This window comes from Pteropus vampyrus, unplaced genomic scaffold (assembly GCF_000151845.1).
Source record: "Pteropus vampyrus isolate Shadow unplaced genomic scaffold, Pvam_2.0 Scaffold127, whole genome shotgun sequence".
NCBI lineage: Eukaryota > Metazoa > Chordata > Mammalia > Chiroptera > Pteropodidae > Pteropus > Pteropus vampyrus.
In genome coordinates this window covers 1452989-1470890 of record NW_011888908.1, presented here as the reverse complement: position 1 = coordinate 1470890, position 17902 = coordinate 1452989, and positions in this window count along the sequence as shown.

Here is a 17902-nt window from a genome sequence, read left to right as displayed (position 1 = left end):
GTTTCAAAGATCGTTTCTTCAACCCAGGGCTAGCCTGTGAAGTCATTACCGACTGAGACAAATCTCACCTTGCTGGGCTGACCTGTCATTCTGTCACCCCTTCCATGAGCCAAGCTGCCTGTCTTATTCTTGCATGTTTTAAATTACCCAAATCCTTTCTTATATAAACCGCTTGTCTTCTGAACTTACTGATCTAATCATTGATTTGTCTTCTTTCCTTTGCAATGATTCCATTTTAAATTTAATGATGTCTTAATGCTTTACCCATATTTTAAAATGGGCTAATAATAGACCTTACATCATATGGCTGGTAGTGAGGATTAATACGCTAATATACTTGTAAAGTGTTTAGAATAGTGCTTTGCATATAGAAAATGGTATAAAATTTTTGATTATTAGTGTTATTGCTGAATAATTAATAAGAGATCATATGCTTATGCTTTTTGTTAGTCTGATTAACTTTGAAATTTTAAGAAAGAGACAAATAAATCACGTTTGTGCTTTTAAAATTAATGGCTGGTAAACCCAAATAAAAAAATTATACAAAATAAATTGTATCATTGTAAATTCAATCGCTTAAAGTCTAAATTCTGTTTAAAAGTTGTTCCAGCTTGGAGTCCAGTTTGCCTGCTCATCAGCTGGAGAAAGAGACCCCCCTGATGGAGGCAGGCGGACGAGGAAGTCAAGCCATAGAAGGTGAGGGGATTACACTTCAGGACAACATCTACTTGTCAAGAGATGGGATCTGGAGTGCTCTAAGCATCACCCTCTTTTCTCTTGCTCCAACAACTCTGACCTTTTTCTGTTCATGGACGTGTAGATATTTTTCCTGTTGTCTTATCATAATACTATGGTCAGAAAAGACACCCAGCTCTTTTAATTTATTGCACTTTTAATAGGGTCAAGAAAAAGCTATTTAAGGTTTTCAGAAGAAAGAACGTGTCCAGGGCCACACCTGTGCAATTCCCGGGGAGCCACAAACACATTCTGTGTGAAGTGGAGTCACAGCCCCTGAGTCACAGAGCTCTAGGTGACCCGTGCCCTGGAGCTGTGCCTTGTGGCAGCTCTGGAGATATCCAGGTGATGATGCTTTAGTCAGTTGGGGACTATAATGAAAAATATTCTAGATAAATGCACACCTGAGCTTAATGCTGGATGGTGTACAATGTTTTACATATGTTCCAAGAACTGCTAATAAAATTATAGGAAAGTGAGCCTAACTGACATTGTAGGATAAATTGTTCTTTCTTGTTTTTTGCCTGAAACCAGATTTTGCATTGCATTCCAAATCTGATTTTATTAGTGTCCACTCTAGTTTATGTTCAAGCACAAATAAAAGGGTAGTAGAAAATACTAATAATATTTATTATGGGTAAACTCCTGTATCTAATGAAAAAAACAACTCAGTAACCCTGATGCAGAGATCTATTATGCTAATATTTTTGATTCAGAACAAATAGTATTTTTTCCTTAGAAGGCAAATGTAATACAGTAACTTCTTGGAAAATAAGTGTTAATTAAAATTTGATGAATCAAATAAACCTTTAAAAATGCTCCAGGAGAGATGATTGTTTTTCATCATTACTCTTTTAAATTATTTTTAAAACCAAGTAATTGGCTAATATCATGTGATCATGTATGTACATGCATTTGTGATTCTGTGAGAGGAGAGAGAGAGGGAGGGAGGGAGGAAGAGAGAGAGAGGGTGTGTGTGTGTGTGTGTGTGTGTGTGTGTGTGTGTGTGTGTGTGTGTGTGGCAGGACCTATCTGGCCTAAAAAAACATGGACTCAGGTTATAGCTTTGGCTTTTCCACTAACTAGCCATGTGATCTTGAGCAACTTCTCTTAAGTGCTGAGACTCGGTTTCCTCGTCTGTAAAATGAATGGGGTGTTAGACCATAACCTGTGAGATTTCTACTGATTCTAACATTGTATGAAACAATTCTCCTGCTCCCCATCCTATCACTGTTGCATAAAGTTACACTTCCCCATAGAAAATTATTTGTCACAGATAATTGTATCATGTTATGACTTATTGAGTAAAATGGCTTGTTCGTGCATATTGTTCTCCTGATAGCCATCCTGTGACACAATCTTTGGGTGGCTGACATCTGACAGCTATGAGTTGGGCCAGGCCGTGCCGCTAAGAGCAGGCTCCTGGTTTCAAGCTAATTAATCTGACAGCAGTGTCCTACACCAGACCCTGGTCTCATCCTCTCCTCTCTCATCTTCAGCCACGCTCCAGCTGTCACTCTTCATTAGTCCCTTTGGCTGTTTCCTCTCCCTCTGCCCAACCTCTCAGCACCGGCAGTGCCCTTGGGGTGGTTCTGGGCTCCCTTCCCTTCTGTCCATACATTCTAGCTGCCAGGTAGACAGCAACAGGCCTCTCTAACTTACATCCCCTACTTCTCCATCTCCAGGTCCACCGCCCTCATCTAAGGCATCGGAACTTCTCACTCATCTATTTCAACAGCCTCCCAACATCCTCTCTGCTTCCTCTCTAGAGTCTGCTTTCCACACAGCAGCCAGAGTGATTTTTTAAAAATACAAATCAGATCTCACCACAGGCTGCTTTAACACCACCCCATGTCCACTGCAGTCATAGCCGAGTCCAGCCTCCTCTCCCTGGGCAGTATGGCCTTGTGTTACCTGGCCTCGTCCAGCCTCTCTGATCCCCCTCCCCTTCCCACGGCAGCCACTCCTCTCTACTGAGAATGCCTACCCCACCTTGCTGCAAGTATGCACATGGCAGGCTCCGTCTCCGAGGGGCCTTCTTCAACCACACAACCTAGAGTAGCCACCTACAAGTCCATCACATCACAGTGCTTTAAAACCCCGAAACAGCTCATCCTCACCTGAAAGAATTTCAGGTTACGGTCTCTCTGCCCTCAACCGAATACAAGCTCCGTCAGAGCAGGATCTTATCTGCTTAGTTCACATGGAGTCACTAGCTCTTTGAGCGATGCCTGACACAGCAGATGCTCAATAAATGCTTCTTTAATAATGATAAATGAATAGAGAAATTCCTGCCTATTTACTGAGCCAGTCTACATGTCACTTTTTCTCATAATTATAATTTTAATTTTATAAATAAATATGTGATGTTTAAAATGTTAGACAAATAAAATTTTCTAGGATTTCGCATTCTTATCCAAACTTGTTTCATTCCTACATAAAGAGCATAGGTGGATCTTCTCCATTTCATAATAAATAAATATTTTCCCTAAGACTGATTATCCAATGTGGAAATGATAAATCTTCAGAGGCTAGGGGAAGTAAATTTTTTATAACTACATCTGAAAGTTTTTAAAAACTTGATTGTTTTCTGAAAAGATCATGAAATATAGATCGCAGAATCATATTTTCTTACTCATGGCATTGCTGTTGGACACAGAGACACATAAGTGTTTTGTCTCTGTTATTCTTCATGCATTTCAGTATTTTCACCTTTGCCAGAGGCGCCAGCCTGGAAATGCAGCGGTTGAGAACGAGCTACTGTAACAGTAACACAAACTCTCTAGCTTAGTCTCCCATAAATACACACTGAAAATTCCAGCCCTCCCCCTCTCTCCCCCAAACTGCCGCTTTTGGAAAGGAAACGTCCGTGGAATGCCTTACGACAGACACCTCGAGGACGCCCTTTCTACCTCGCGAAGCCCGCCTTCCTTCCTGCTGCTTCTCATGTGGCTCTGCCCCGGCTCCATCCACGTCCCTCACACTGTCCTTCTCCCTGCTCCAACGGCTGCTGCTCCCATCGCTGCCTTTGGCACTCGTCGCCTCTTAGAATGGTCACTGCTAACAGTGCCCCGGACACTCGGTTGGAGGGAAGCCGCAAAGGCACCCGTCAGTGGACGAGGCAGAGACGCAGGTCTTTACCTTCCCTCCCCACAGCAACAGCACACAATACAGTCCATCGAGTGAGAATCAACTTTGTCCTGGTCCCTCCTCCAGCCAAATCTGTACTTTCGGCCACATGACCCCATCTCAGTCCCCAACACTGGTCCTTTCGGCTTGCTCTCCCATACACCAAATCTCACCTTTCCTCTAGCCTCCAGCCCACAGGTAGGCGCTCATTCCTCACCGATGATGTCTCGGAACCCAGGACCCGGCTCTCATCTCAGAAACACTTCATGGCATGGGGCTTTGGTTGCGTGGTGGATGTCTGCTTCTATGTGTTTGGATCTCTTCTCCATTGGGAGCGTCTCTGATGGTCTACCGATGACCTCTCCTCCATGGCTTATCGGATCCCCCTGCAGATCACATATTGGCCAAACCAACCAACCCACAGGCCTCGTAAGGTGCCAAACCCACAGGGGCCACGGAGCCAAGGACTTCTCTCTACATGCCTCCAGGCTAAATGCTCAATGTTCCACTAGTTTCTGATCATAAACTAATAAATAATAATTAGTAAGATAAATATTAATAATAAAATCACAGATGACCATTATCCTGCCATCCACAGATGATCGTTAACTTTTTGATACATTTCCTATGTTTTAAAATATTATAAAACTTATGTAATAGCATAGTGTTCCATATATAATTCTGTATTTTCTTTTACTTGGATCTTGAGCACATTTATGTATCATTAAACATTCATCAGCAGTGTACAGAAGTCCATGGATTTGTCACCAGCATGTAGTCATTCCTCTAGGACTATTTCTAGTTTTTTTCCTATTATAATAATTCTGTGAAAGAAGTTATACCTAATACTGAATGAATTTCTTGTTATTCCTTAGGACCAATTCCGAGAAATGAAACAACTGGGTCAACTTGAACATGCCGCCGAGCTGTTTTCCAGAAAACAGTACCCGTCTGACTTACTCTAGGGGTGCATCTCGCTACATACTCACCAGCACCGAGTCCCCTGTTTTTAATTCTTTACAATCTTCACCATTGTACAATTTGAAAAGTAAGTTATTTCAATTTACATGTTTTGGTACTACTTTGGTTAAACTGTACGTCGTCTTCAAGACCTTTGACTTTTTTTTCAATTGTTGAAACAGTATTCTCCTTGTTTTGAAATTAAGGATATGACATTTTTATACTTTCTATTGCAAAGCTAGTCTAAAAGTGATCATTTTTAAGACCTGTAAAAACAGATCCTATTTAATTACCACCTTGTCTATAATGTTAAGCTCACCTGCCGTCGTTAGCTTCTTTACTGAGTCACACGTCTTGAAAGAGACGAAGTTCAAATCGGAAGAAAGATTCACATGGAACATTTCTTTCCAATGAAATCGGTCTGCAAGTAAATTACTTTGTGTGCGGCGTAAAAGGCTTGCCCACCATCTTCTTTAGGCAGTTTCAAAGCACTAAGAAATAGTCTATGTAAAGATTTCTCTCTTTGTGTATCGAAAGACAACACCTAACTGTCCAAAGATGCTCTTTTCCTTAGCAATGACTTAGAAAGCTGTTCTAATAAGACCACATGACTCTTTGAAAGTCTCTTCTTTTCCTAAGAAAATTCTTTAGGGCCATGCAACGGTTTTCTCCATCGTTAAAAGTCCTCACGTCTCAGACTTGGAATGACACAAATGGGCCTGAAGAACAAAATGAAAAGCTGCCAACACCATGACCTCCCGCTTGATGTCCTGTGCAGAGCCCCCAGTGTGGCCGAGACACTAGCCAGCTGCTTAAGAGAGACGACGGTGCCATCACGTCCCCGCTGTGCTGCGTCAGGCTCGCCAGCGGGCACAGCAGCGAGGCCCCGGGGCATTGCGTTTCATCCTGACGTCTCCCCCAAGTGACTTTTTACAGCCCCCGCCTATTAATTATCTTTATCTGCTAGCCTTGTGCTGCAAAGACTTTCTTATTGCACACTTGAGTGGCACACACCACGGTGAACTACGCTCATGCTGACGGACTGGCTTCTCAACGGGGAGAAATAAAATATTCTAAATAATACTGCTGATAAAGTTAAGAGAGTAAGAGAAAACCTATCTGCATCAAGATGCAGCTACAGAAAGCTTGTCAAGAATGTTAAAATCATTTTCTCCTCCTTCACAAAACACAGGAGAAGGTGTGATTGATGGCTAGTTCATACAATAATGAAAGATACATTTTTTTAAAAAAATTATGTGCTTGTAGTCAGCATTCCAATCCCCGATAGGGATGACTTTTGGAGTTCAAGTGAAAGGACACAAAATTTAAAACCACAGAAACACTTGGAGGAAAAATACAGAATGAATTGCCCAAATGTTTATTTAAATAGGTCCTAAGGGATTACTTAATATGGCCAATTGAAAAGCATTTTTGAGCAATTAGTATGTTCATGGCTCTTTGTTGGGTAATTCTGGGGAAAAGTATATACTTTTCTCATTTTTTGAGGACACTGTGTAAGATGCATATGAATTCTAATTTTTTTGCAAAATTGCTATTATTTGCTTTGTTTTGTAGATGAGGAGACTGAGGCTCGAAATCACACAGTGGCTCTTAAAAACCACACCCTAAACTTGAACTTGGGGTTTTTGTTTTTCTGAGCACTGATTCTGCTATATCACACTGCTTCTCAAAACAAGGTATAAAAACCAAACAGGACACGATCTCCAGCCCAGTGGAAGACACACACAAAAACAGTCAAAACAGCTTACAGACTGGAGCACTTACTGTGCGCAGGTGGTGTTTTAAGCGGTTATTACATCATGACTCATTTAATTCACATAAAAACTCTATTAAGTAAAGCTGATTATTATGACCATTTTAAGGATGAGGAAATGGAGGCTGGAGAGAAGGTAACTTGCTCGAGGTCATGGGGCTGGTGTGTTAAGTTCCTATGGCTGCCCCAACAACACACCACAACCAGGTGGCTTAAAACAACAAGTGCCTACTCTCTCACAGTTCTGGAGGCTACAAGGCCATAATCGGGGTGTCGGTGGGACCCTGCACCAGAGGAGAATCTGTTCCATGGCTTTTTCTTAGCTTCTGCTGCCGCCACAATCCTTGGAGTCCCCTGTCTCGTAGACACATTGCTCCAGGCTCTGCCTCCGTCGTCCACGGAGCTCTCTCTCTGTGTCTCTTCATACGGTCTCCCCTTGTGCACGTCTGTCTCTGTGTCTCCTCATCTTGCAGGCACTGGTCCTATTGGACTAAGGGCCCACTCTATTCCGATGTGACCTCATCTTCACTAATTATACTTGCAACAGCCCAAATTCTAATAAGGTCACATTCTGAGCTTCCGGAAGTACACGAATTTGAGAGGACACTATTCAACCCAGGACAACTAATAAGTTGTGAGACCAGATTGCCTCTGGCTCGGCGTCTACCATGCTCACGACCGCTGTGATCCAACGCCTTCTCTACAACACGAATGTGAATACCAGCAAAGGAGTGATCTGTCTGTCACTGCATCGGCAGGACCAGTACAGTGTTGTGGGAGTGCAGGGCAGGTGACATTTGCATGGAACCTTGAAAGACGAACAGGCCACTCACTTTGAGGCAGTTATGGGAAGAAGGGGTAATACTCGAGGAGAACACGACTGTTAAGTACAGTACATAGTCGCGTTTGAGAAACAGCACGGCCATGGCATACTAGAACATGGAGGGTGGTACAGGGGTGGGGGAGAGTTGGGAAGGGAAGGGAATGGTGGGTGCTGTGGTTAAGGAGATTGGGACCAGATCACGGAGCGCCTGTGTGTCAGGCTAAGGCATTTGGACTTTGCCTTATAGAACACTGGGAGCCAGTTACAAGAGGTGACACATCGATTATGTGCTTTAGGACAATAGTTTTGGCAGCGGTGGAGAGGATGCAGCCAAGACAGGGACCCCAGATAGGAGGCTATGCAAGGGAGGCCCAGAGGCTAAATTTGAGAGGTCAGCTCCAGATGAGCTGACTGGCTGAAGAAAGTAAGAAAAGGAAGGAATACACATTAGGTTGGCAGGAGATAGGGCACCGTGGTCACTGACTAGCATGCCAGCTTTATTTGGCGTGCTTAAACTTACAGGAAACTAAGTTGACTAACCCGCCTGTGGCAGATTAAAGATGCCTATGAATTCTCTGACACTCCTTCCTTCTAGAGAAAGGCAAGGTTCTCGTCTCCTTTCCGTAGTTCTGGGTGGGCTCCATGACATTCTAGGGCTCTGGGGCTCGGTCACTAGAAGCTTTGCCACCCCCACCTAGGCCTCTTGGAAGGCTCACTCTGGGAGGCCTGAGCTGCCATGTGAGAAGCCCGAGTGTCCTACTGCAGAGACCGTAGGTGAAGGCTCAGAGAACACGCGGGAAAGGAAAGAAGCCTGTACGAGCCCATCCTTCATGCAGCTCCCACAAAGGTACCAGGCTGATGAGCAAAAACCAGCCAGCCCTCAGCTGCATTCTACCCACTGACCTCAGTGGATTCTCCTTAACTCAAAGAAACACCAAGCCATGCCCTGCCTGAATTCCCAACCCACAAAATTGTGAGTCAGAGTAAAATGGTTATTCCCGAAGCCACTGCATTTTGGAGAGTTTGGAAAAGAACTGGAACCCACCCATAGAATGAGGCAGCACTTAATTATCTCACACAGATGTTACATAAAGCTAAATGAACAATTATTGATAAGGGTGATGGAAATTCAAGTAACTTAAAATGCACATTCATCCTATGATTAAAATTCAGTACGGTAGCAAGTATTTGAGTAGTGATTCAGTAGTGGATATCGGTGGAAAAAACTGTACTTCCTTTGTTATGCAACCCAAAGGAAGGGAAGGAATAAAGGCAAAGCTGGGGCCACCACCCCAAATTTAGACCGGTAACAATCACAACAGACCACTCCGTTACCGACAAGGATGTTCTGAGAATTAAATGCCAAGGTTCGTTTTTCTCTTAACCGTTTTAAAAATGGATAGAGCTGCCTAATATCAGTTATTAGTACGAAGAATAGCGCTTCTAAGCTAAATAGAACACTCTGCATTTCAGGAATGATAACAAAGCTTTTCCAGGGCTTCTGCCTACACACACAGAGTGAACAGAAATAGAGCATGCCTGGAAAAGAGTCAACCACTTGATTGTTGATCAAACTTGAGTTGCAATTCTGAGGACCTACGCAAGTTAAAACACAGCCGCAGATCTCTGCATGTCCGCAGAGCTTCAGCTCAAGCCTTCTTGTCCTTATTAGCTGCCTGCCAACACCACTTAGAGTTGTTAAAGTGATGCTCCAGTGATATGCTCAACAAACTGTTTTCGTGTTAGAACATCCTGTGCCGAACCGGCTTTTCAAGCTACCCAGGTTGAAAACCGCATCTCTTTCAAGAGTTAAGATTCACCTAGCTAGGAGAATAGTCACGTTTCCAGTATTCAGTAGATGCCTGAGAATTTGCTCTTAAACACTTAAGAGTGGAAGTTAAGCCATCAATCAAGTTATAGTAAGTCCGATCACTATTCGGCAGTCAGTGTAAGATTTAATCCTCAGCCCCACAAAAAATCGGTTAGATTTTCATCCTACAGAAGTTAACGTGTCATGTGGATAGCGCCACTAAGAAGAAATCAGTAACGTGAGAATAATCAGGAATGCATTACCGTTTGGTGAAAGGTCTGTGCCCCTAATTCTGTCTCCTTTTCCAATCTCACACGGCCCACAATTCTCCTCTTTCTCCAAGTCACAGGAGGCAAAATGCTAAGGACAGAGGTCTAAGGACAGTATTTCTCCCACCCTCCACTGGGATGTGCATTAGCAACTCAATTTTCAAAAGTTTATCTTTAGGATCATTTTGTGGAAAACATGCTGATTAAGGATAATCACTTGCTGGTAAATATAAGGCCAATGTAATTGACACGAATCATAAAATTCAAGAACATCAACTCCTATTGAGAGTTAAAATTATGATTAAGGGAACATTAAATAAAATACCCTTACTTTTCAACTAAAACATATAAAGATAAGTAACAAATTTGCTGATACTTTCTTGATAGTAAGTAATACAAATTTAAGACCAAAATACAGACAGAATTCGTTGCGACTGGAACATATTATCTTTGGGTTTTGTTTGTTTGTTTATTTGTTTGTTTGTTTGTTTGTTTGGTGTTCATGGGTTGGGACCTACTGGCTGGAAAAATTAGGGATGAATTCTAGAACCCTGGATACAGGACAGCTTAATATTCTCATGTGAGGCCAGAACAAACAACCTAATAGCGTTAGGGCTGAACCCTTCTGTTTTTATAACAATGATTTCATGAAGAAAACGGTCTAACTCTATGACCTCTCTGTTAGGTTTAACTTTCAAGAAACTGGGACAGATTTGAAGCAAGACTGCAAAACTAATTGCTAGATTTCACGGGCAAAGATATTTTCACTGAGTTGTTATTTTTTTGTTTTTAAAAAATGTTCATAAAACTTTCTCACGGTGCCCTGATAACATGTTGATGACATGGAGAGGGAATGCAGTTAGCATTACTATGATGGCTAAGTGGAGGGCCAGGGGAGAGAGGGAGGAATTTGGGGGATCATTTTATGAACATTATAGATGTCTAACCAATGTACTGTATATTTGAAACTAATTTAAATAAATAAATTTATAAAAACAAACAAACAAAAAACAAAAACCCAAACTGTAAATAGATTCTAGACTTCTTCTGTGAATTTTATGCAGTGGCTTGATATTGTCATTTATAAAAAGGAAACCAAGCCAGCTTCTGGCACTGTGAAATGGAAGGAAGCTTGCTACACTACCACGCTTCTGCCATGTTGGGGCCAACAGCACGGGCAGTAACATCAGCAGAGAATCTTAGGAGGTAAACCACATGCTGATGCGAGCATTTCATTTTGACATCATGTATATGATATCTGGAAATTCCAAAAAGCAGGCACAGCTAACTAATGCCAAAGGCAACAGCAGATTATTTCTTTAGCCCGATATAGAAATTAAGATAGATTACTTTATATGGCTTTTAATAATCTGAATCTCAAACCACTTCCTTGCCTTCATAAACAGAGTTTATAGAACACAAGGCAAAATACCTCTGAAACCTTCTTTGAAATTAAATAAAATAGGCTCATTTTAGATAAACAGAATTTATTGAAAATTCCGAGCTTATTAGTAATGATTTTGAGGCACCTGTATTTAATAACAGATTAATGTGTCTTGAATGTGTCTATGTTCCAAGTTCCTCAAAGCATCTTATGTATTATATCTCATTTAAAGTTCACAACACACAAATGAGATGTTAAAATCATCTCATTTATCATCAGTAGAGACAGAGGCCAGAGAGAGATTAAATACCCTGTTACCACTGTGGAAAATTAGGCACGGAGCAGGTCAGTGACTCCCTGCACAAGGTCATGGAAGTAGTAAAGTGGCAGAGCCTAGATTAAAATCGAGGATTCTAGTGCCAGATGCTGCTCCCAACCGCTTGAAACACCAGACAGCTCCCCAAGTCTGACAGAGCACCTCACTACAAGTGAAGTCTGCGTTATGCTCCAGGCGAGCCATTTTTACTTGCTTTATAACATTTAAGGACATCATTTACTTATTCTTAACTTTACTGTCTTAGTCGCAAATTGAGTATAACCCTTACTTCAGAGGGTTGCTGTGAGAATCACACAAGCACACATGTAAAGCATGTAGGACAGCGCTTAGCTCAGGGGAGATGCTGAATAATTACCTGGATTTTTCCTTGGCTACTTCCTTGTATTTATTTTTAATTAATTCCTTCGAAATGTACAGAATATATATTTTGAACAAACACTGTGCCAAATATTAGATTTGGTGGCCATTATGATACACATGCTGCTTATTCTTGAGACCAGGAGCCAGCAAACTCTCTGTAAAAGCCCAGATAGCAAATATTTTTGGTTTTGTGGGACGTACAGTCTCTGTCTCAACTACTCATCTCTGCCATCACAGCACAAAAGGAGCCATAGAAATAAGAATGGCTGTGCTCCCATAAAACTTAATTTACGGAAGTAGGTGGGAGCTGGATTTGGACCATGGGTGGGATACTGGAAACACAGGATGTCATGGACACACAACATTGCAGGGCCACTCGACTCACTGCAGGAGGGCCAGAGACTCAGAACTAGTGACACGTGAGGCAGGATCTAAGTATGAGCAGAAATCAGCAAGAAGGACTTCAAGAAGAAGAAACCAGAGGCTCAGAGAGAAGAGAGATAACACCATCCTTTTAAGGGATTCAGTGGTGAAGGAGTCAAAGGCTGGAGTTGAACAGGAAATGGTGGCGTTAGGGCTAGCCAGGGCCAGCACAGTAAGGGGTCCAGTAAGGAGCGTAGAGTCCATGCTGCCGGAAAGAGGTTGACCTTTTGCCCAGGGCAGTGACAGAACAGACTGAGCTGTTGTATAGAACAGCAGCACCCTCAGGGGCTGTTGGACTATAAAGAACAGCTCCCTTCCACTAAATGATCCTAAATTGCTGAGTTTTTTGTTCTTGTATCAGCTTTTCACAGTTTTTCTGTCTTCTCCGTTGTCTGGGTATTTGTCAACCATCACTTCTGATTAATGTGAGTCCACTGTGGAAACATTTTTAATCTTCTAATTTATTGTGTCTAGTCTGCTATAAAATTTAAAACTTATTCAAATGCTTTTATTCAAATGCTTTAAATTTTTCTTTTCTTTTCTTTTTTTTTTTAATAAGAGAGTAAGTAAATTAGCTGAGAGAACTCTGGTAAGTAATTATTCAGAGTAGGGAGGAAGAGCTTCTGTACTCTGTTACTACCGGTCTTACTTTAGTTGGAATTGCTGAGTCAATGATCCCCAGGTAAAGAAAAATACTGCAGTAAGAGGAGCATCTAGCGTGGTACAATCTGTACAGATTGTCTATTGATACAGTCACCTAGGAATTTTGCTCATTACTCAAAGAGAAGTCTAGGCTACAGCCACCAAACTCAATTACTCTACTTTCTCATTTCTATAACCATCCAAATATACCTAAAATGTCATCTCCAACCCACCTCCCAACTCCCGGCCATATATCCAAGACTATTCATCACAAGCCAAAGCAGTTTAATATTTTTTCTGCCTGATGATATTTGGTTTGGGAAATGTATTCTCAGCGTGTTGGACATACATATGAAGGGTGGTGGGTGGCAAGGATAAGGGGAAGGGACCAAATTGTTTTGCTCCTTGTGGTAGAGTTAGATGTTGAACTTTTTAAAAATTAAAAAAAAGAAAACCTTAAAATTTTAATCATAAAGAACTCATTTTACCTTTTTGTTTCTGCTTTAAAATATTCTTTAAAGGCTATCATAAATACTAACAGAGCTGAGTCACAGGTAATATCAAGATGAGGTATATAACTAGAATATAATTTCCTAAATTAGACCCTAAATTCCTTGAAATTAATTGAAGCTGATTTCATTCATCTTTCTATCCCTACATAACATCTTGCTCAATTAATTAATGTTGAGTAGAGATAAGTGAAACAACTTTTACTGAAACTTAGTAAAAGGTTTCTATTAACTACTATTCTATAGAGCTTTCCTTTCTGCTTCAAAACAAAACGAAACAAAACAAAACAAAAAACAGTTTCCATTTGCTTCCTATAAACCCAATAAACGGAACAAAGCCATTTGGCAGACTGTGGCTCATTCAATATTTATGAAATTAACCATAATCCAGCGGATTCAGTCATTTTAGATGCAATAATAATGGTCTTCACAATTGATCACCACATAATCAATTCAGCCATGGCAGAAGATTATGGTTCTAGATCAGAAAGAGGTTATTGGAAATTCACTCGGACCTGAAGTGGTCCCTACCTCCATGGTCCCGCACCTGACACCATTTCCTGAAGGAAATGACCAGTCATCAGAGCAAAGCCCAGGACTCACCTCAGTTCTCAACCATTTCCTTGCAGTGGCCCAGGAATTTAAATGGAAATAGGAGAGGAAAGCAGTTACCTTGCTTTTCCTATTGCCTCCCACTGAAGCGACCCTTTCTTTAAAAGTCTATCTTTCCTCCCACTGAATTGAATTTTAAACATCTTTCCCTGTAGTCGCTAAAGAACCCAGAGCCCATTTTTTTTTTTGCCTTTTCCAAAACCAAAAAAAAAAAAAAAAGACCTAACACATCTTAAAGTAATGTGCCTATACTTCCCAGTTAACCTTGAGGACACAATTAAAGAATTTAATAAAACTCTTTCCATAAGTCACATTTCTTTTATAATATCTTACACTTTCAAGTACTTCTCTCCAGACAGACACTTAGGGCTCAGCATATCTTTCTAAATGTAAATATTATACAAACTTTAAAAGATGTCTACAAACAACCATGAATACCAAATATAGTAGTTGTCATTTTCTAATTTAAATTACAACCACTAGCTATCAAGCATGCCAAATACTCAATGTGATCAAAGAAAACTAGTTTTTACATGCTGTCTTCTCTTCTGACAACTTTACAAAAGAAACCTAAAATAAAAGTCTTTAAATTTCTAAGTGGCTCAAATTCAAAACCTCTTTTATTTATTTTGATTCCCTCCAATTACCTTATAAATGTTTATGTCAGACACAAATATGCATTTTCCTTCAAGGGTTGAAGAAAAAAAAATGACCTTTATGGATATTTTAGGTTTTGCCTTAGGCATGTTAGGTTATGTTAGGTTATACTGCTTTAACAAAAACACCGAAATCTCAGAAGCTTAATATGCAAGCTCTCTTTCTCATTCTCATTGCATGGTACCCACATGGGCCTTCAGGTTTTTCTGCTCTGTAGAGACACTGAGAGACCCAGACTGGTGTAAGACCCATCTTGGTACATACTTCCATACTCACTGAGGCAGGAAACGTGCAAAGTGTACACTGAATCTTAAACCGTCTGCCCAGAAGTGACACACACTTTAATATTCACATTTCATTGGCCAACACAAGTCATAGAGCCATGGATCACTTGAAAGAAATATCTGTGAACGGCCCTAATGATTACTACAATTTTAGGTAGAACTTGCATCCGGAAATAATCCCCTTGACTCCCCCACTATATATGTATATATTTTGTGATATTAGTGTAAAAAAAAAAAAGGTCATTCTTAAATTCAGCATCAGAACAAGCACCCACTCTACTAGTAACTCCATTTTCTCTCTTTTATAGAGTGAAGGAGAAAATCAAAGTCATTCTTACCCCAAATATGCATTTGATCATTTCCTTATCATGAAACAGAGAGACAAGATGACTTTTGGATACGATTTACAAATCAGAAGGTTTTCATGTCTCAGAGTATGAGGCAGATGAATAATCCATTGAATCTTTCATTTTGGCTCACTAGAGCCTAAATATATCCAGTACTTGAGCAGATGGACATAGCATAATTCAATAATAATGTGACTCTCTTAAGCCAAAATGTAAATTTCTCATGCTTTAAGTTTTAAGATGTATACTTTAATGTAGCTAAATATTCATTTTAAGAGATTATCTAGTGCTTAGTTACATAAGTTTATGTAAGATTATTCTCAGTGATACTATTCTTATAATTTAAAAGGCTAACACAATAGGAAAAGTTTTATGTGGAATGATAACCAAAATAATTTTATTTCACCAGGCATCTACTGAGTGTCTACTCAGCCCCACGCTACTTACAAAGGATCCAAAGTTGAATGAAATAGAACTATGATCTTCGGTCCATTGACAGTCTGATATGATTACCCTTCAGTGAATTTTTTCCATTGTGTATAAAAAGAGTCTTATTTTCTTTGCATCCTCTCTTTAAAATTTTGTGAATTCAAGTCTATGCAGACAAGATAATTTAAGGAGGAGGAACTGGATTAGGAAATAGAAATATAACTCCTGAGTTTTCTCTTCACTGATGACTATGCAAATGATGGGATTCTATGATTTTGCTATTAGGATTACTAGCATAATTGCTACTTCTCTGGTAGGTAACAAACACTTCATTTCTATTACATTTTGAGTAATCTCCTAAAGAAGCTTGTTCTACATGCCTAGCAACTTCCAGCTCGGTTCCAGACCATCAAGGTTTTTTAAGGTTGATTTATATAGTTGTAAAGAACCTTTTGGGCTCCGAAACCACTAATGCCCCACTGGATGCCCTGAAAGGAACAGGTCAGTATCTGGCTATAGGAATCTGTGCTTATGTGAGTCATCAGATCTGAAGCTGCCCAGAGCCTTCCAGGACCTGCTAAACCTCTGAATGCCTGCGGAGCCAGGCCAGCTGAATGTACAGCATCCTCACCCCGAGTCAGCACTTCGGAAGCGCTACGGTTAGAGGAGGTCGTCGGAGAAGGCAATCGAAAGAGCTGACCGTACAAAAGGCAGCGTCCAAGTAAAAAGGCAGAAGGATACTCAAAAGCGGAGTGAAACGTTTTCACTTTTGTCTCTCCCAAGATGGGATGCACACTTATAAAAAAGGCTTCCTCTTCCTTTGGCTTATTAATCCTTTGTAAAGTTTCATGAAATCAGAACCAAAGTTTCTAGCTGTCATAACTGAAAAGAGCAATGGCGATGGGCATGTTATTCTCTGCTACAATTGTTAACTTTTCTGTTTTCACCCGAGTATGTGGGCAATGACAAAGGCACGTCCGGGAAAACAGAAGACAGAAACCTCAGTCGCTTCTTGGTCCCAGCGCTCACAGGAAACGGGGACGCGCCGTTTCTAGGACTCGGCAGAATCCATTTACCTTGTGTTCATATCATAGGGTTCCCTTTCATTAAGACTTTTTTAAAAAATGAAATGCTGGTGTTCCCTCTTGCAAACTGTAAGACAAGCGCTACAAGACGTCCAAGGAATCTCGACCCAAATCAGCCTGAAGCATCATCTTATTCTAGTCCTTGCTACACTAACGTGCAGCTCATCAGGATGGGGCCGAAGCTGATTTCCGAAAGGATTTATATTTTCTGGGTCTTGTGGTATGTCATGTGACGTGCTGGTTACCATGGTGAAAAAAATGAGCTTTTCTTGTAAAAGAAATGACTTTGCCCTTTTGCTCAATGGTGGCAGCGCCAATGTTCTTTCAGAGAAGAGCCGGGAAAACAGCAGCTGCAGGGGAATGAGGGGCACCCCGAGAAGACACCTCTCTTCCGGTGCTGCTTTTGGGCTCAGTGAAACTCAGACTAATTACAAAGCGGAGAAGTGGGGCGCATATGTTTACTGTACCACATGGTGCTAAAGGAGGTAATTCTGAGGTTATTAAATTTCCTATGGTTAAAATTGCTGTAACACTTTGAAGAGTAAAACGAATGACTCTGGGTGTTTATGGCCCCTACTGGAATTTAATCTAGGGATTCTCAGTTCTATCACTCACAATACTCCCTTTGAGGAAGATCATTTTGTGTGGCCTCGTTTACTATACCAAAATAAAATTCATGGGTAATTTAACTTACCTACATATTCATTTTTAAAAAAAATTATGAGACAAATATACAAGAGACAAAAGGAAACTAATTTATAACAAAGTAATCTGTTTCCACAATGTAAATGCTCAATCAGCCTGGACAACTAGGACGGAACAGTCAGATGCCTGCACTTAGTTGTGTAATCACCACGAAAGCAGCATCTGCAAACATGTGTTATTAGTGACTCGAATGAGTCACCATGAGCGGTGTTGCTACTGATGATGTGATCTGAAGAAATGTTGACCATTTCCTGTAAAATTCAGAGCAAAAGAAAGGACGATCACCTTTAGATTTATATTTCGATTGTGTTCCTGAAAAATTCAATATTTATTAAAAGTAGGTTTAAAAATATGGTAACAGAGTTAGGTTCTAGGTTGAGATAAATAGACAAGCTTTCCAACTCCATCAGTTCTTCCTGATGTGGGATGACATAAGGATAGAGGGTCTCAGCCCCTACAGTGTCATCAGGGCCACAATCATGGTGACGACCTCCTGCACATACACACTGCCTCCGTAGGGAAAGGTGTTTTCCTTATTGAAAACCACTAACTGACTTACATATGACCCTGAAAGAAACGTGTATACTGAAAAGTGAAATATATATATATTTAGAAGATCTTCCCATAC